Source organism: Dendrobates tinctorius, unplaced genomic scaffold (assembly GCF_039654945.1).
Source record: "Dendrobates tinctorius isolate UK_male_01 unplaced genomic scaffold, ASM3965494v1 ptg000116l, whole genome shotgun sequence".
Classification (NCBI taxonomy): Eukaryota; Metazoa; Chordata; class Amphibia; order Anura; family Dendrobatidae; genus Dendrobates; species Dendrobates tinctorius.
In genome coordinates, this window is record NW_027361784.1 from 47,894,529 (window position 1) to 47,915,764 (window position 21,236).

General features: G+C 45.8%; 1 protein-coding gene across 3 annotated transcripts in view; it reads right to left on the bottom strand.

Annotated features, from left to right (window-relative positions):
• Positions 1-21,236, bottom strand: part of PTP4A3 (protein tyrosine phosphatase 4A3) — a 65,935-nt gene that overhangs the window by 39,872 nt on the left and 4,827 nt on the right. Inside the window, exon 2 of one of the 3 annotated variants that reach the window (XM_073590422.1) lies at positions 1,720-1,748. The exons of 1 other annotated variant lie outside the window; for it this stretch is intronic. The gene's annotated coding sequence lies outside the window, so the exon portion shown is untranslated. Of the gene's footprint in view, positions 1-1,715; positions 1,749-21,236 lie in introns of all 3 variants that reach the window. One more of the 3 variants, XM_073590420.1, reaches the window with a different exon arrangement.

Sequence of the window (21,236 nt, forward strand, 5' to 3'; positions counted from 1 at the left end):
ATACATCGTATATAGTACAGACATACACCACCATACATCGTTTATAGTACAGACACATACACCGCCATACACCGTATATATAGTACAGACACCTACACCGCCATACACCGTATATATAGTACAGACATACACCGCCATACACCGTATATATAGTACAGACATACACCGCCATACATCGTATATATAGTACAGACATACACCGCCATACATCGTATAGTACAGACACATACACCGCCATACATCGTATATATAGTACAGACACATACACCGCCATACATCGTATAGTACAAACACATACACCGCCATACATCGTATAGTAGACACATACTATGCCATACATCGTATATAGTACAGACATACACCACCATACATCGTATATAGTACAGACATACACCACCATACATCGTTTATAGTACAGACACATACACTGCCATACATCGTATTTAGTACAAATACACCGCCATACATCGTATATAGTACAGACATACACCACCATACATCGTTTATAGTACAGAGACATACACTGCCATACATCGTATATAGTACAAATACACCGCCATACATCGTATATAGTACAGACATACACCGCCATACACGGTATATAGTACAGACATATATACAGTGGGGAAAATGAGTATTTGATCCACTGAGATTTTGCATGTCCCCCCCCCCCACAAATGGAGAGGGCTGTAACTTTTATCGTAGGTACACTTAACCTGTGAGAGACAGAATCTAAGAATAAAAACCAGAAAATCAAATTGTTTGATTTTTACATAATTTTGCATTTTATTTCATGAAATAAGTATCTGATCACCGACCAACCAGCAAGAATTCTGCCTCTCACAGACCTGTTTTCCTGTAAGAAGCCTCCTACTCTGCACTCATTAACTGTATTAATTACAACTGTGACCTCGTTACCTGTATAAAAGACACCTGTCCACACACTCATCACACTCCAACTTCCCCACAATGGCCAAAACCAAAGAGCTGTTTAAGGCCACCAGGGACAAATAGACAAGCAGCTTGGCGAGAAGACAACTGTTCTTACAATTATTAGAAAATGGAAGAAACACAAGATGATTGTCAATCTTCCTCGGTCTGGGGCTTCATGCAAGGTCTCGCCTCGTGGGGTAAAGATGATTCTGAGGAAGGTCAGGAATCAGCCCAGAACTACACGAGAGGACCTGGTCAATGACCTGAAGAAAGCTGGGACCACAGTCTCAAAAATTACCATTAGTAACACTACGTCGTGGATTAAAATCCTGCAGGGCACACAAGGTCCCCCTGCTCACTCCTGCACATGTCAAGGCCCATTTCCAGTTTACCAATGACCATCCGGATGATCCAGAAGAGACATGGGAGAAGGTCATGAAGTTTATGTGGTCAGATAAGGTAAAAAAAAAAAAAAAAACAAAAAAAAAAAAACTTTGGCATCAACGCCGTGTTCGAAGGAAAAACAAGTACAACCAAGAACACAATCCCAACCGTGAAGCATGGTGGGGAAACATACTTTGGGGCTGCTTTTCTGCAACTGCACCATATTGAATGGAGGATGGATGGGGGTCTTGTATCACGAGATTTTGACCAACAACCTCCTTCCTTCAGGAAGAGCATTGAAGATTGGTCGTGGCTGGGTCTACCAGAATGACCATGCCCCCGAAATACACAGTCAGGGCAACTAAGGAGTGCAACACATACATAGCAAAAAAACTCACCTACCACCGGCCGTTGTGAAGCTTTAACACTACCTGAAATAAAGAATAACAGAGTTAGCGCTTTGTCACCTCCATCAGGAAAATAATTCAAAGTATCAGTCACAAAGACTCCCATAAAGGGGAATTTCCCACAGAGTATTAATGCGGATGCCTAGGACATAAGGTCCGTCCTCAGACCAAGTCGCTGATCGCCGTAACAATTACATGTCGGGTTATAGGCAGTTGACTTCAGAGTGACCGCCCACTACCGAGGGGGGGAGAGGTCACCCGACCGCCCACTACCGAGGGGGGGAGAGGTCACCCGACCGCCCACTACCGAGGGGGGGAGAGGTCACCCGACCGCCCACTACCGAGGGGGGGAGAGGTCACCCGACCGCCCACTACCGAGGGGGGGGAGAGGGCACCCTGACCGCCCACTACCAAGGGGGGAGAGGGCACCCGACCGCCCACTACCAAGGGGGGAGAGGGCACCCGACCGCCCACTACCAAGGGGGGAGAGGGCACCCGACCGCCCACTACCAAGGGGGGAGAGGGCACCCGACCGCCCACTACCAAGGGGGGAGAGGGCACCCGACCGCCCACTACCGAGGGGGGAGAGGGCACCCGACCGCCCACCACCCCATACTCAGGGTCTAAGAGCCTCGATTTCAGCATTGATGGGTGATCCAGACAGGACCCCTCTGCACTGACCAATACCATAACCAATTTTTTATTTACTTATTTTTTTTAAAGAAGGATTAACCCTTTAAGCCCAGAGTGTTTTCATTCACTTCCAGGAAGCACATATACTAAAAATGGTAAAGAATAACAATGACCATCACATAACTGCTCCTTTAATACCGTAAAAGCTCTTTAATACCAGGATAAACTTCAGACTATTAAATCCTCAGAGATCTAGAACTGCGACCAATCATGGACTGGAAACTTTGTGGAAAATAAGTAAAATGTGGCGGCAGAAGAAGGACAAGAATAATCCTCACCACCATCAGCGGGATCTGTAACTTCAACACGTGGTGCACCCAGGCCCACCGCCGGTTCAGGAGCAACCGTTAGAACATGTCTACCTCTCCTACATGTGAGCACCTTGCAATGTGCTCTGCAGAAGACGCAGTCAGCCGTCCCGAGGGTGGGACAAGCCCCTTGTTTCGGGCTGGTAGCCCAGGCATTCTTGGCACCCACTCTCTGCAGAGCTTACCAGGCCAGTGTACCCGCTAAGGGACGGAACGCATCACATTCCCAAGCGGAGTGGTGTGGAAAGCAAAAGATTGATTTGAGGAAACCCCAGCACAAAGTTCGGGTCACAGCACATTAATGTGTCCACCTGAAGAAGCTCCCGATGTGAGGGAAACAGAAGACAAGACGCCAGAGCAGCTCCCGGCAGGAAACTATGGTCACCTGCGCACCGTAGTGCCCCCCTTAGTACCTGCTCAAGGGTCTACAATGGAGCCGCATACCGGGCTGTAAATCCAACGAGGTCTAACTCGCAATCAGTGGTCAGGAAACGTCAGAAACTCAAAGTAGGAGGAATCCGTGTTCTACAAATCTCAATATTCTACATTTGCTTTAAGCTGAGATTCATGTAGGCTCAGTAATCGCTTCCCCAAGGTTATAAACAAAGCAAGAATGTGCAGGAAGCGAAGCCGTCCACAGCGCTGCGCAGATGCCCCAGAGCACGGCTCATATTCCCACAGAAAGTCACTGCGCTCCTCACCCACTCACCAAGTCTCAGGTTTACTACATGCAGGCGAAAGGAAAAGATGTGCCCCACCAGAGAGTGCAGAGAAGTATTCACCCCCCAAAACTCTGACTAACCCCACCAACTGTGCACATCAGCAGAGGGCAATATTATAGTAGTTATATTCTTGTACATAGGGAGCAGTATTACAGTAGTTATATTCTTGTACATAGGGGGCAGTATTATAGTAGTTATATTCTTGTATATAGGGAGCAGTATTATAGTAGTCATATTCTTGTATATAGGGAGCAGTATTATAGTAGTTATATTCTTGTACATAGGGGCAGTATTATAGTAGTTATATTCTTGTACATAGGAGCAGTATTATAGTAGTTATATTCTTGTATATAGGGAGCAGTATTATAGTAGTTATATTCCTGTACATATGAGCAGTATTATAGTAGTTATATTCTTGTACATAGGAGCAGTATTATAGTAGTTATATTCTTATACATAGGAGCAGTATTATAGTAGTTATATTCTTGTACATAGGGGGCAGTATTACAGTAGTTATATTCTTGTACATAGGAGCAGTATTATAGTAGTCATATTCTTGTATATAGGGAGCAGTATTATAGTAGTTATATTCTTGTACATAGAGGGCAGTATTATAGTAGTTATATTCTTGTACATAGGGAGCAGTATTACAGTAGTTATATTCTTGTACATAGGGGGCAGTATTATAGTAGTTATATTCTTGTATATAGGGAGCAGTATTATAGTAGTCATATTCTTGTATATAGGGAGCAGTATTATAGTAGTTATATTCTTGTACATAGGGGCAGTATTATAGTAGTTATATTCTTGTACATAGGAGCAGTATTATAGTAGTTATATTCTTGTATATAGGGAGCAGTATTATAGTAGTTATATTCCTGTACATATGAGCAGTATTATAGTAGTTATATTCTTGTACATAGGAGCAGTATTATAGTAGTTATATTCTTATACATAGGAGCAGTATTATAGTAGTTATATTCTTGTACATAGGGGGCAGTATTACAGTAGTTATATTCTTGTACATAGAAGCTGTATTACAGTAGTTATATTCTTGTACATAGGAGCAGTATTATAGTAGTTATATTCTTGTACATAGGGGCAGTATTATAGTAGTTATATTCTTGTACATAGGGGCAGTATTATAGTATTATGCATTTATATAGCGCCATTTATTCCATGGCGCTTTACATGTGAAAAGGGGAAATATAGACAAGTATAATAAAAATGTGTAAGACAAGGGACACACAAGTACATAAGGAGAGGGGACCCTGCCCACGAGGGCTCACAGTTTACAGGGATGGGTGAGGATACAGTAGGAGAGGGTAGAGCAGGTCGTGCTGTGGTTCAGTAGACAGAGGATCATTGCAGGCTGTAGGCTTGATGGAACAGGTGGGTCTTCAGGTTCTTCTTGAAGGTTTCCGTTGATGGTGAGCGTCTGATGTGTTGCGGCAGAGAGTTCCAGAGTATGGGGGAAGCACGGGAGAAGTCTTGTATGCGGTTGTGGGAAGAAGAGATAAGGGGGGAGTAGAGAAGGAGATCTTGAGAGGATCGAAGGTTGCGTGCGGGTAGGTACCTAGAGACCATGTCACAGATGTATGGAGGGGACAGGTTGTGGATGGCTTTGTAAGTCATGCTTAGGGTTTTGAATTGGATCCTCTGGGCAATAGGAAGCCAGTGAAGGGCCTGGCATAGGGGGGAGGCTGGGGAATAGCAGGGAGACAGGTGGATTAGTTGGGCAGCAGAGTGTAGGATGGACTGGAGCGGAGCCAGAGTGCTAGAGGGGAGGCCAGAGAGTAGGAGGTTGCAGTAGTCGAGGTGGGAGATAAGAGCATGCACTAGTGTTTTTTGTGGTTTCGTGGTTGAGGAATGAGCGGATCCAGGAAATATTTTTGAGTTTGAGGCAATAGGAGGAGGCGAGGGCTTGGATATGTGGTTTGAAAGTCGAGGATCACCCCAAGGCACCGAGCGTGTGGGACTAGGGAAAGAGAGCAGCCATTGACATTGATGGATAGGTCTGGTGGAGGGGTAGAGTGAGATGGGGGAAAGATGATGAATTCTGTTTTGTCCATGTTCAGTTTGAGAAAGCGAGCAGAGAAGGCGGCTGAGATAGACAGACATTGTGGGATTTCAGTCAGTAAGGAGGTGAGGTTGGGTCCAGATAGGTAGATCTGCGTGTCATCGGCATAGAGGTGATACTGCAAACCGTGGGATTCTATGAGCTGTCCCAAGCCAAAGGTGTAGATGGAGAATAGTAGGGGTCCTAGGACAGAGCCTTGAGGAACACCAACAGACAGGGGGTGAGGTGAGGAGGTGGTATGTGAGAGGGAGACACTAAATGCTCGGTCTGTTAGGTATGATGAGATCCAGGATAGGGCCAGGTCTGTGATGCCAAGAGATGAGAGAGTCTGTAGCAGGAGGGAATGGTCTAAGGTGTCGAAGGCAGAGGTCAGGTCCAGGAGAAGGACAGAGTAGTGTCGCTTGCTCTTGGCGGTTAGTAAGTCGTTAGTGACTTTAGTTAGGGCAGTTTCAGTTGAGTGATGCGGTCGGAAGCCAGATTGTAACCGCTCAAAGAGGGATCAGGAGGAGATGGGAGGACAATTCAAGATATACATGCTGTTCCAGTAGTTTTGAGGCATAAGGGAGAAGAGATATTGGGCGATAGTTAGAGGATGGGTCAAGGGAAGGCTTTTTGAGGATGGGTGTGATTGAGGCATGTTTGAAGGATGAGGGAAAGAAACCATTTGTAAGTGAAAGGTTGAAGAGGTGTGTTAGAGATGGGATGAGGACTGTGGCCAAGTTAGGCATGAAGTGAGACGGGAGTGGGTCGAGGACACAAGTGGTGAGGTGTGATCTTGACAGAAGGGTGGAGAGCTGATCTTCTGTCATGGTGGAGAAGCTGGCTTTTGCAGAACTGGGCTGAGCGGCTAAGAGGGGCATTGAGGGCTGCGGGCCAAAGTTTTGTCTGATCGTGTCGATCTTCTGCTTAAAGAAGGAGGCAAAGTCTTCAGCAGAAATGAGAGGAGGGGGAGGAGTTGATGTGGGACGGAGTAGAGAATTGAAAGTGTTGAAGAGTTGTTTAGGGTTGTGAGCCAGGGAGGATATGAGAGATGTGAAGTTTGTTTTGCAGCAGAGAGCGTGGACTTAAAGCTGGCAAGGGACTCTTGTGAGGGTGCAACGTCATCAGCGGTGTTTCACGCAAAACATTACTGGGACCGGAAGGTGCTGGGCGCGTGGTGAGAGGAGGGAAAGAGTCCAGGGGCCGTTGGAAGGCGAGTATATCACTATTTTTATTTTAATTCTATTTTTTACAGGTTTATGGCACCCAGGGCCTGGACATAGGGGTAGTATTATAGTAGTTATATTCTTGTACATAGAGGCAGTATTATAGTAGTTATATTCTTGTACACAGGGGCAGAATTATAGTAGTTATATTCTTGTACATAGGGGCAGTATTATAGTAGTTATATTCTTGTACATAGGAGCAGTATTATAGTAGTTATATTCTTGTACATTGGAGCAGTATTATAGTAGTTATATTCTTGTACACAGGGGCAGAATTATAGTAGTTATATTCTTGTACATAGGGGTAGTATTATAGTAGTTATATTCTTGTACATAGAGGCAGTATTATAGTAGTTATATTCTTGTACATTGGAGCAGTATTATAGTAGTTATATTCTTGTACATAGGGGCAGTATTATAGTAGTTATATTCTTGTACATAGTGTAAGGTAGAGCTTATTGTTTGTGTTGGGGGACACTCACTTGGCAGCAGATTAATAGGGTCAGGCACAGGTTTTTTCACATAACCAGTCCATAAGGTTTATTTTTACACAGCATAAACCATGGAAGCATGAAGAAAAGTTATCGGTCTTACATCAGACAAAATGAATGTTCATAATAGGGCTCCGCTCTCTCCGACCTGTGGTCACACAGGCTGTGCCATGTCCAGAAAACAGGCTCTATAACCTCACAGTTATTTCCCCCTATCCGGGGTTACCTCTTAGGAGCTCCTGCTCCACACGCTAGCTCCTGTCAGTACTCTCTCTCAGGGAAGCAGCACTGGGGTCAGCGTTATGGACAATGCCTTATTCACTAGGCCGCCTCACAGTTCCAGACCCACAGCCGGGCAGTTGCTTCCCCAAAAGCAGGCAGTCACAGACTACTCACACACGTGACCTGTTCGGGTGCTATTCAGGGATCCGGTCCTCCTCCCAGGATCTCCCAACACAGACCTTAGAGCAGGGTTCCCCAACTCCAGTCCTCAAGGCCCACCAACAGGTCATGCTTTCAGGATTTCCTTTGTATTGCACAGGTGAAGCAATTATCACCTGAGCAATACAAAGGAAATCCTGAAAACATGACCTGTTGGTGGGCCTTGAGGACTGGAGTTGGGGAACCCTGCCTTAGAGGACCTTGCAGTCTGCACCATTCAGGTACACAAACTCTGCCCATGTGACCCACCCTGGTCACATTATGTGGTCCGTAACCACACCCACAGGTGAGGTATGGATCACATGGCCATGACCTCACTACAGGTCCTATTACACATGCAGGAACACACACGCTTTCCTCTGGGCGTTCAGACAGACGCCCCTGGGTGGGTTTGTAGGTGACTGGTCCCACCCATCTCACCAAGTCACACGGAAGTTTCCCTAGTGTAAAACGGAAACCATCAGCAGTACCTCTGCTGATTAATACACGTTCCAGCTTCCATCACAGGGCCACCCACCCTGTGATACATATCGGCCATTTACAATCCTGCCGCTCATCATTTCCCCATCACAATAAAGGCAACGCCTGCATGCAGTCCTGGGAAGCCCATACAGCACTCCCTAGTTGTCACAGGGGGTCACTGCATCACAATAGGAGCAGTAAACTGTGAAATGCTTCTTATGAAGCCACTCCATAGCTGTTCTTGCTGTGTGTTTCAGGTCATTGTCATGCTGGAAGACCTAGCCACAACCCAACTTCAATGTTCTTACTGAGGGAAGGAGTTTGATGGCCAAAATCTTGCGATACATGACCCCAGCTATCCTCCCTTCAATATGATGCAGTCGGTCCTATCCTCTTTGCAAAAAAACACCTCCAAAGTATGATGTTTCCCCCACCATGCTTCATGGTTGGGATGGTGTTCCTTGGGGTTGTTCTCATCCCTCTTCAGCTTCCAAACACTGAGTGGAGTCGAGACAAAAAAAAAAACATCTATTTTGGTCTTATATGACCACGTGAACATCTCCCATGCCTCCTCTGGTTCATCCAGATGGTCATTGGCAAACTTCAAACAGGCCTAGACATATGCTGGTGTGAGCACTGAGCAGGGGGACCCTTGTGTGCCCTGCAGGATTTTAGTCCATAATGCAGTGTGTGACTAACGGTAATGTTAGACTGTGGTCCCAGCTCTGTTCAGGTCATTGACCAGGTCATTGACCAGGTCCTCCTGTGTAGCGCTGAGCCAATTCCTGACCTTCCTCAGAATCATCCTTACCCCACAAGGTGAGATCTTACATGGAGCTTCAGTACGAGCAAGACTGTTTCTTCCATTTTCTAATAATTGTGAGAACAGTTGTTGCCTTCTCACCAAGCTGCTTGTCTATTGTCCTGTAGCCCCATCCCAGCCTTGTGCAGGGCTACCAGGGCTGTGGAGTCGGAGTTAGTTTTGGTTGGAGTCGGTAGAAATGTACCAACTCCAGCTTTAAAAAAAATGTATTAATATTTCATAATTGAACTTTCATTCATATGAATTTTATAAATGTTACTCAAATATATATGTTCTATCAAACTATAAACAGTGATAAGCAGTTCTGCTGGAGATAGAGACAATTCTTACTTCTTGTGTGTCACTGTTCTCCACTGCCCTTATCTAATCTTATACTTGGTTAACCTCATGCTGCCCCAACCCCCCTACTTACAATGTATGAAACTGAAAGTGAAAATGTGTTGCAAATTCTTAGTAGTAAAGCTCCTCCTCTAGACTAGATCATACTAGGTGTGCGTCTTCCAAGCATCTCACAGCTGCCTGCTACTCAGAAGAGGAAGACTAAGAAGTATTATCCTTTCAACAAACTTTGCATCAGTTAACTGTGAGTACATGAGGAATAATAACAGTATTACTGACCACTATATCAGTTGTACGACCTGGCAATAATTTTGTACAATTGTTTTTAGGAAAAACAATTGTCATTTGGATTGTGAATGCAGAATTAAAAACCTGAGAATGTCAAAGAAGCATCACATTAAATCAGCTGTATTTGAACATTTCACCATCACTCAAGATAGAAAACATTATGTCTGTCAGTGTATGACAAATGATCCAGACAAAAACAAATGCTGTGAAGCCAAGATGAGTGCATATTCAGGTAAAGATAAAAATGCTCCTACCAGAGCTTCTAATCTAAAGAGACATTTACAGCGCTTTCATCCACAAGTACTGAAAGCAGTGGATGAGAAAGACTGCATCCAAACCAATGAACCAGTGCCCAGCTCTTCCAGCCAAACAAAGGAGCAGAGAACTTTGCAGCCATCAGTTACAAGATATTTTGTAACTGACAAAGTTACTGTGACAATGACAGTAGATACATTTAAAAAACAGATCATAGAGCTTGTTGTAAAGGATAGTGTGCCTATTTCATTATTTTCACGACCAGCTTTTATGTGTCTGAATGGGGAAATGGCCCGCAAGCTTGGTGTTTCTCTGGAGAGAGAGAGAGTATTAGAAAATTAGTAATCGAAGAAGCTTTTAAACAAAAGGAAGAACTTAAAAAAAACTCTCAAGGGACGCTTTCTGTTTCTTAAAATGGATGCCTGCACACGTCACAGAGTGAACTATTTTGCCATCAATGTCCGATTTGTTTGTGACAAAAATGAAATAGTTACCAAGACATTGGCAGTAAAAGACACCAAAGCTCATCACACCAGTGAGTTTCTCCAGGTCTTGGTGGAAAAGGTTCTGCAAGACTATGAACTTAAAAAAGAGCAAGTTCTTTCTGTCGTAACTGACAATGCTTCAAATATGATAAGTACTATTAAGCTAATGAATGAGAGTAAAGATGGTGACCAGCAGCTAGAAGAACATTCTGGGTCCACAGACACAGAAATGTTTGAAATAGAGGAACACAGTATTGTAACTGAGGAGCAAACTGAAGTTGCTTCAGATGAACAGCAACATGATAGTTTAGATGATCTTGTTGAAACTGTGTCAATATGTTCTTTCAATCATCACATGCGCTGTGTTGTGCATACGCTACAGCTGGCTATAAGAGACCGTCTGCAAGAAGGACATGCTGCTGCACTGATTGGCAAGGTGAGAAAGTTGGCTACTGTTGCCAGAACCCCTAAAGTTGACTCAATTTTGAAGAGACGTGCTGGAAAAGGGGCAATTATTGATCAAGCCACACGATGGGGCAGTACTTACTTAATGATTCAGTGCTTGGTTGAACTGAAAACCTTTCTTGTAGACATGGCTAACCCTCAACTGATGCTAAATGAAAGTCAGTGGAATCAGGTGACTGAGCTGGAAAAATTGCTAGCGCACCCATTTACAGTGACTAAAAAATTACAAGCAGAGGACTTAACTCCAGGTATTTTCTTAAAGGAGTGGAAGAACGTGATGTTTCGCCTGTCCCAAAGAGGAGGGTTAATTGCAAGTGGCATTGCTACATCAATGAAACGGAGAGAGGAGCTACTATTACAAAATAACATTCTTTTGGCAGCTGTTTATGTAGACCCAATGCATCGGATTCTTCTAGATGATCAACAGCTAAGTAAAGGAAAAGAAGCTCTGTTTGAAATAGCAGTAAGGATGAAAGGGTTGCAGAACAGTCAGGAGGAACAAGAAGAATTTGGTCGTCCTGCCACATCTTCACCCTCATCATCAACTGATGAAGAATTTAATTTTGAAAAATATTTGGATCACAAGGACCGTGCAAAGCGTTCCCGCATAGAAGAGTCATCCCCATCAAGGAACACAGCCAGCACATTTCAGCAGAATTTTTCATGTGCACTAAAAGAAATTGAGAAATTTGACCGTTCATCAAAAATAACAGTGCAACAAGCGATTCCTCTGTATCCTGACATTGTCAGAGATGTTGCCCGAGTGGTTACTGCTTTGCCACCAACACAAGTTAGTGTAGAGAGGTTGTTCTCTGCTCTCAAAATAATTAGATCAGATTTGAGGGCATCCATGAAGGAGGATCTGACAGAGGCAATACTTTTTCTGAGGACAAATTTATAGATTTCTTATTAACTGCATAAAAGCGTTTATTGCATATTTACTTACAGTTTAGAAAAGTTTATATTTGCTATATTCTAATTGTATTCTAATAAATGTAGTTTTTGCTCTAAGTGGTCTGATTACTTATATGATGGTGAGAAACTGAATAAGCACGATGTTTAATATTTTACAACAGTAAATTTGTTGTTATGAATTGGCCATTTATGAAGGAGTCGGAGCCTGATAAAATCCAGGAGTCGGAGTCGCAACTGTGGCTTACCGACTCCACAGCCCTGAGGGCTACAGTTTTGTCCCTGGTGTCGATAGGCAGCTCTTTGGTCTTGGCCATGGTGGAAAGGGTGGTGTGTGATTGACACTGAACAGGTGTCTTTTATACAAGTAACGAGTTCAAACAGGAGCAATTAATACAGGTAATGACTGTAGAGTGAACTAACAGGTCTGAGAGAATTCTTGCGGATTGGTCGGCGATCACTTATTTCATCCAAAAAAATGCAAATTAATAATGTAAAATTCATTTGTATAACGTGATTTCCTGACTTTATTTGTAGATTATGTCTCGCACAGGTGAAGTGTACCTACAATAAGAATTACAGACCTCTCTGTTCTATGTAGGGGGGGGAAGTTGCAAAATCGGCTGTGCATTAAATACTTATTTTCCTCACTGTATATTTTTTTTTAGAGATACTGGGAATACAAATAAAAGATTGCAAAAACTGAGTAATCAGTGAAGTCTTGGGAGAAGGTTAAAATCATATTAGGAGTTCATTAAAGACACTCCAAAGGATGACATTCTGCCCCCACATTAATGGGAATCCAGATGGTGAGCGGCTCAGCGAGGGAAATCGCGTCAGCACGGCTATAGATACCCCACCGGCCTCCGCTCGCCGGGCACATGGAGGTTTATGTCAAAATAAATAGTAGAGAAGGTCTTGGCTCGCTCTTTGCTTTGGAGACCCCAAGCGTTTTTTGGCAGCCTCGAGAGCAGCAAGAACAGACTCTTTCAGTACCCGAGCCAATTCACCAGCCTTCTGATTATCACAGAACCTGACCTGGGGTGTAAAGCTCAGGACGACACAGGAATCTGCAAGAGTTCCTGTGTGAACCAAGGAAAGCTCCGCTGCCAAATCAGGAGGCTCAAGAGTTCCCAGGAACCAAAAAGATGCTTCATTTTAACGCTCAATAAGACAAAAGAAAAAAAAAAAAAAAAAAGGAGCAGTATTATAGTAGTTATATTCTTGCATATAGGGGCAGTATTATAGTAGTTATATTCTTGTACATAGGGGACAGTACTATAGTAGTTATATTCTTGTACATAGGGAGCAGTATTATAGTAGTTACATTCTTGTACATAGGAGCAGTATTATAGTAGTTACATTCTTGTACATAGGAGCAGTATTATAGTAGTTATATTCTTATACATAGGAGCAGTATTATAGTAGATATATTCTTGTACATAGGAGCAGTATTATAGTATTTATATTCTTGTACATAGGAGCAGTATTATAGTAGTTATATTCTGATACATAGGGAGCAGTATTATAGTAGTTATATTCTTGTACATAGGGGCAGTATTATAGTAGTTATATTCTTGTATATAGGGGCAGTATTATAGTAGTTATATTCTTGTACATAGGGGCAGTGTTATAGTAGTTATATTCTTGTACATAGGGGCAGTATTATAGTAGTTATATTCTTGTATATAGGGGCAGTATTATAGTAGTTATATTCTTGTACATAGGGGCAGTGTTATAGTAGTTATATTCTTGTACATAGGAGCAGTATTATAGTAGTTATATTCTTGTACATAGGAGCAGTATTATAGTAGTTATATTCTTGTACATAGGAGCAGTATTATAGTAGTTATATACTTGTACATAGGAGCAGTATTATAGTAGTTATATACTTGTACATAGGGGCAGTATTATAGTAGTTATATGCTTATACATAGGGGCAGTATAATAGTTATATTCTTGTACATAGGGGCAGTATTATAGTTCTCTCATATATTAGGTAATATTTCTATGACTTATGCATCTATAATCTGTTTTTAGGATAAAACAAACTATGATAACCTTGAGGATATTACCAAACAAACATTTTTCTTTGTTAAGGCTGTGTGCAGTGTTTTTTTTAGCGTTTTTTTTTTTTAGCAGATTTGCCAATAAATCCGCTATAAAAACGCTAAAAATAAGCTTCCAATTCATTCTTCAATTTTTTTGGGCATATTGATGCGTTTACCGCTAAAAAACCGCTTCGCGGTAAAAAACACAGCGTGCTCACTAATTTCATGGATCTTTCCACATTTCTGGCTATTTGTGTGTCTGGAACCGCGCAGGAAAAAAATGCATAAAAACCGTGCGTTTTTGCGCAGAAAATGCACAGAAGACGCACAGAAAAAAAACACGCGGTTTCTGGGGAGTCCGGTTTTTAAGCATAAATTTTCTGCTGCGTGTGCACATAGCCTGAGTCTCTTAACCAAAATATAAAAATAACACGACTTGCCTAGATTTTGCTTTGTACATATTTATTCAGACAATTGCCGCTAGACTTTGTACAGATCGTTTTCACAGTGCAATAGGCGGACAGTGAATGGAGGGGGCTGGGGACGACTTCAAAGGCATTCCAAGTATCTGGCAAGGATGAAGCGGGAATTACTGGCACAATAGTGGCCCCTCAGAGCCCAGCTGCCAGGGAAGAGCCGGGTTATTCAGCCCCGGCCTGGGAACAGTGGCCCACATTCCTAGCACAAGCTTTCCTCTTCCTTTCTCCATTCACCAACCAGGCGACATGTACTTAAAGTGACTGTGGAATGGAACCGCAACAACAAAGACATAAGAAGAACCACAGTTGCGGTGAATTCACACACTGCGGTAGCGACTGGCCGCATTCCTGGAGGTTAACGCTCGCTCTACAGAACAATGAATCCCAGCCGCCAGCAGAAGACTCCACCAAGCGGTTGTCCGGAACTCCCATGCTTGGTGGTCGATGACGTTGGGCGTGCAGGTCAAGTTCTTAGTTTCTATTTCTTCTTCCACAAAAGTTATTGCGGGCAATTAACCCTGGCGTTGCCTCTCCGCAGGACACAACGCTCAATAAAGTCAAACGTTTGTAGCCATTTCTATAGTTTACGAGAAGGGAACGCCCAAGAGGCTGCAGAAGGTGCCGCGAGAAATCCAGAGCCCAAATATCAGGACTTCTGATGGGTCAACAAGACATCTGGAGTCAATGTGGTGATCCAGAAGTCGGGAGCTCTTCTCACCAACGTGGTTCCACTTGGTCCTCCATGTATAGCGGTGGCTTTGGTGCACCCATGAGAAGGGAACGCCCAAGAGGCTGCAGAAGGTGCCGCGAGAAATCCAGAGCCCAAATATCAGGACTTCTGATGGGTCAACAAGACATCTGGAGTCAATGTGGTGATCCAGAAGTCGGGAGCTCTTCTCACCAACGTGGTTCCACTTGGTCCTCCATGTATAGCGGTGGCTTTGGTGCACCCATAGAAAGCATTCGAGAACTTTCCTGACCATGGATCTAAAGGCACGCAATGGAAAGTCATCGTCCTGCACGGTCGGTTCCTTAGATCCAAGGTCAGGCTTGGACTAGTGCCCATAAAATGCTATTAGGAGCCCCAGCAATGACTAGAGCGTGGGTCAACAACCGGAGAGCGGGGACGGCGCTGCCCCATTTAAAAGGGGGTTGTCCTTTTTAAAGCCTAATTGGGGAACAACCAATGACAGAACAAGCACCACCGTTCCGTTGAATGACCTGTCATTCTAGCGCTTGCTTTTCATTTTTTTTTTATTACAGGAAAGCAGAGGGTGGTCCCATCTACGTTACCGCTGCAGCCGATCACTAGTCAGTATTCTGCTGCCATCTACCTTGACATGGCTATTAAAGCCAATAACTGGCCGCAGTGGGCACGTGTCGTAAACGTGAAGTCACCATTGCAGGCGAAGACCAGCGAAGCAGCCGGGGCTCTGATGTTGCCATTTTACATGTCTACTTTCTCCGCAGCGTAGTGAAGATTATATCACGAAAATGCAACAAAAACGTCCTCCGATGCAATTTGCATCGTCTACCAGCTTGGTTTAGTAGAAGTGGCGTCTGCATCACCTCCTAATGGACAGATGGGTAGTAAAGCACCTACAACTGCTCAGTCGATACCTAGGTGCAGTCTCAAGTTTATTTTTAATGGTCCGGATTCTGACCCTGCTGATTCGGTTAGTAAAAACCCAAAATGCAAAAGGCTTCAGGTAACCAAATAGGAACCTGAAAAACAAAACAAAAACAACTCCAGCGCCTGATTCATTTCTTCCTAGTTGCCCTTTGCAAGATTAGAAAGTTCTCCGTGTAACTTGCAAGGTAGGGAATGTTCCATGGGAGCCGTCATCCTGTCATTCACATGGCCTAAATTTACTAGCTGATCTGGCCTTTCCGACATGGACCCCGGAGAGGGAACGAGGTATCAATAGCCCAATACTTGGTACAACTCCAGGAGCGAGCAGAACGACGGCAGCAGCTGGATATGTGCAAGCCAGGGTATTCCAACCCTTACCGGTCTCACATAATCACCGCCATCCAAGGTCAGAGATCTGTGCAATCACAAAACCATACAGGAAGAGATACCATGCGGAGAAGAGAGAAATGGAGAGTCCTTGGTGAAGGTGATGGGAGAAACCTGGTGTAAGGCAGAATCCGAGGACTCCTGAGGACCGCCGGCCGGCCAAACGTTCCCAGACCAGTCTCCACTATGGCTAATGGGGGCATCCAACATAGTGAACACTACTACATCTTCCAGATCTGAGATTCTTCTTTGACCGTCCAGATAGGGGTGAAGCTTCAAATCTAACAAAGTTGTGTTCCCAATATAACCGAAGTCTCCTGAACATCCATCCAACACAAAACACGAGCAAAAGCCAACACAATCCCAAAGATATAAATATGTATTCCCCTCATTATGTAAAGTGTTCGCTACATCTTTTTATAAAATCTGGATTTTTCATGGTCTGAGCCCAACATAAACCATCCCGTGCCAAGACCCTCTCACCCCCCCCATGACTGGTGAGCCAATGTCAATAAGCAAGAACAGGATGGTCCTGGGCTCCGGGGCGACCCACATTAACACGGCATTCCAGCTGTGGCACGGCATGTCCAAATGTTACACAAACATGGCTTTTATAATGGACATGGGAATAGTAAACCTCCGAGAACTGTGAGAACCTCAGCGCCGAATACAACACAAAGCCCAACGTACAAAAGAGCACGAGCAAAGATATGCAAGAAGGAGATTAGACCCAACATGGAAGCATCCTGCACTATGTATGGTCCAATAAGCACATGTGCCCAGATCCAACCAGCACATGCGACCACTGAAGCCAATGCACCGGGAGCAAGGTGCACTGTGCCCGGCATTATTCAAGCATGTGTCCACTGCCAATGCACATTGTGTAGCTGAAGCAGGAAAACTCTAGGCCTCCCTCACCCCAACTGGAGCCCACCACGTGGCGAGGCGGCTCTCCCATTTCCTCCGGCGCCCACCACGTGGCGAGGCGGCTCTCCCATTTCCTCCGGCGCCCACCACGTGGCGAGGCGGCTCTCCCATTTCCTCCGGCGCCCACCACGTGGCGAGGCGGCTCTCCCATTTCCTCCGGCGCCCACCACGTGGCGAGGCGGCTCTCCCATTTCCTCCGGCGCCCACCACGTGGCGAGGCGGCTCTCCCATTTCCTCCGGCGCCCACCACGTGGCGAGGCGACTCTCCCATTTCCTCCGGCACACACCCTGTGGCGAGGCGGCTCTCCCATTTCCTCCGGCGCCCACCACGTGGCGAGGCGACTCTCCCATTTCCTCCGGCGCCCACCACGTGGCGAGGCGACTCTCCCATTTCCTCTGGCACACACCCTGTGGCGAGGCGGCTCTCCTCTTCCCCCACCAGGTAAGGCTTAGCACTTATAACTACGGTCAGCCATGACATGGATATGTTGGCAGGGCTGAACCCATGGGCCTGATTTTGCAGGACTGTATTTGGGGGCTGCAGCTCGGGGTCCTTTTTCCTGGTACTGAGATCTAACACATTATCAGAGTGTAATGCAGCTCTGTCTAAACACATTTATGTTAATTATCAGATCCATGAGGAGGAGAAGACAATTCATGTCCACAACCTGTAATCACCTAATCCCCAAGTCGTAATTACGCTAATCAGATCCTGACGGGAAAAGGCGGCTGCAGGAGGACGCCGCTGGAGCAGAAACTGCCCGCTGCCCATCAGCGCCATCCCTGGGCCTCCATGGGATCCTCATTATCCCAGATCCAGCCAGTCACACTTATGGACTTTAAGCTGCACTATTGCAGTCAGAGCAGCGCTTGGCGCTGGATGAACTGGTAAATTACCGCCCCGCACTAGTGACATGAAGGCATCATTGTGACATCTGTACTTTTAGCACAGAATTTACCTCTAAAGTGATGCCATTGGCTTCAACAGGTAACTTTCTGCAGTGGTTTTAATATAAATTATGCCAAAAAACTGATGGTTTCCCCCTTTGAATAAGATTGATCCTCAGGGAAGAATAAAACTGAGAATCCGCAGAAGACAAAGCTGAAGGCTCTACAGCGAGTACCACATGCAGTCACAAGGATCGGCCGCAGCTTTTTGCTGCATTGTTTTCTTAGGCTCTGTGCACATGCAGCGCTTTTTTGCATCTTTTTTAACGGGGGGCAGGGGAAATTGCTCTTAAAGTATCAGAAAAAGCTGAGATTTCACAGGTCTCACGCACACAATTTACTAAACCTGTACTGTATACAAATCACGTGTGGTCTGTAAGCAAAAAGAGGGACAGAAACCGGAAAAAAGCAAAAAGGGGCATTTTGACTGCAGCAAATTTACTGCTAAGAAAGTCACATTTTGCTGCCGAGGCAAAGAAAGCTGCGTGTGAACATCGCCTTAGAAGCACATCTTCCAATGGACGTGCAGCAGCGTCTGGCCTCCTCCGGACAAAAATCCACGGCGCATCCATGGGTGCACGGCTCGTTACAATGTATCAGACGGGAGTACGGTAATGAGGTATCAGGAGACACAAGTGCCGCCACCTTCCGTAATCGCACCGGCCGTCACCACCGCTCATTTATCCCTTCACTTCAAAGGAGACTTCAGCTCTGGAAATATTAATGAGTAACAGAAGAGTCCACCGGCATGGACTGCTGGCACGGCTTATCCACCGTCACCGGAGAGGGAATCCCTGAATCAAATCTCCCCTGCCCCCATCGCAGCCGGCAGCTACATGAAGCCCGGACAATAAGGTGCACGTTCACGGCTGTGAAGGATGAAATCTGCGGCATGGGCTCCATCCTGTGTGAACGCACCCTTAAAGCTTGCTGCACGTGTGCACAAGCCTCATGTGCAAAATGCAGATCTTCCACCAGATTCCACACTTCATCATAGAAAAGTGTGAAAGCAAAAAAAAAAAAAAAATAAACACAACCCTGCAACGAAAAAAAGGCACACGTCAACGCAGGCTAATGGAGTCTGGTTACATATGAGCCACATGATAATCGCTTCGGTGAGCGAAAAATTGCCATGGCAACAGCAGAATACCACCCGGGAAGAGATTCCGCGAGCGAGGGCACCGCCTGCTGGTATATACCGTATATCCTTCAGTAAGCGGCGGCTGCAGAGGTATTACATTGCCAGAATGGCTGGACCAGTCATCTCCCACCTGAGAGCATGTTGGGGGTTGTAGTAATGGCACAGATTGGCGGGGTGCACAGATCTCCATTTCTTCCCTTCCTAGGAGGCGCTGGGGTTTCGGCCGGGTGTCACAATCCTTCACCGCGATCGAAGCTGTCAGACAATGAGTAATGCACAAAGGTTTGGCCAAAAGGCACAAAACCCAGCGTGAGTCACCCGCAAAACTGGGTCACCGTGTATCCGTGCCACCCGGCCAGGGCACGTACCGTCCCAACGATGCACCCAATCTACATGTGCCAGCGGCTCCGAGGTCGGACCCCACTGATGCCCAGCGCAGAGGGGCAACAGCCCGCAGAGCTCCTCATTGCTGGAGCCATTTCTCCACATTCTCGGCACGTTCCTCCCAAACAGAGGCGTCATGTATCCTCTCACCGATACATAAACGAGTCGTAAATTCCTGTATATCTGCGAGGGCGGTAATGAAGGGTACAGCACCGAGATCATAGTCTACCTCCAGAGTACAGGGCTGCCCCTCCGCACGGGGGTCTCTGGGATAGACAAAAAAAAAAAAAAAAAACTAAAAACTTCCAAGCAAACCGGTCACACTTGGTCACTTTTTCCTCCTATAATCTGCGACTTTCCCTTAGCTGCAATGTCTAGTGGGGTCCATAGATGCTCTGGGCCGAGTCTCCCATACTCCGGGGGGCTCCCATGTCCTCCCGAGAGGGACGGTGACAGATCGGGAGGTGACAGGGATGGGTCTGGGAGAACAATGTGGTCAGCAGTCTGAAATCTGCAGTTGACTTCTCCCCCGACCATCAGTCAGCCACCAAGAAACAGAATTCTCGGGGCGCCCTCAGATCCCACGTGTTTGAGCTCTCGGCATGACACGGATGTTCTCATTTGTCGCCCCCTGGTCACACGACAAACAATATCACAGCTTGTTGCTGGAGAAGCCCTTCAGCTCGGTTATTATGAATGTGGCCCCCCAGGGACCCTCTTGTCCCTGCTGGCCGTTGTGTCCTCTGGAGGATATTTAGACATCAGGATGGAAATCCCATCAGGAGCCACAGAAGACACTTTCCATCACAATGGCAGAAAAAGTAACGAATGCAAAGCAGCAAAGTGACCAGAAGGGAAACCAGCGCTCGCCCAGATTAACCCCTTCTGGATGCAGACGATTCTACAGAGACCCCCCCTAAAATTATAGCGGGGACATCAGAGACCCTCCCCTGACTATGGTGGGGGTCTTGGCGATCACCTGTCCTTGGATGGATCAGAGCTGTTTTTTAGAGGGATACACCAGTCATTAAGCAAAATCATCAATATGCAACCAGTGGGGGGATCTGGTCTCATCAATATGCGATCAGTGGGGGATCTGGTCTCATCAATATGCGATCAGTGGGGGATCTGGTCTCATCAATATGCGATCAGTGGGGGGATCTGGTCTCATCAATATGCGATCAGTGGGGGGATCTGGTCTCATCAATATGCGATCAGTGGGCGGATCTGGTCTCATCAATATGCGATCAGTGGGCGGATCTGGTCTCATCAATATGCGATCAGTGGGCGGATCTGGTCGGGGGTTTACATTCCACACAGCCATTCATAGAACCACAATAGGCTGCAGACACTGGGAGGGGGGGGCTTATCAGGAGACCACTGCAAGGAAAGGCCATAAATGCAAGTCAGGAGGAACCATATATAGACAGAACGCTCACTAGATGGGGCGTCAAGAGCCCGGTGCACCCCACACTAATATGTCTGCAGCCGCCGAAGTGGGGGGGGTCGCAGCGGATCCTACATGACATCAGGAGGATGTGACCGGCAGAGGTCGGGAGTCACCAGTGATGGGAAGAGGCAAGGAGTCCGGGC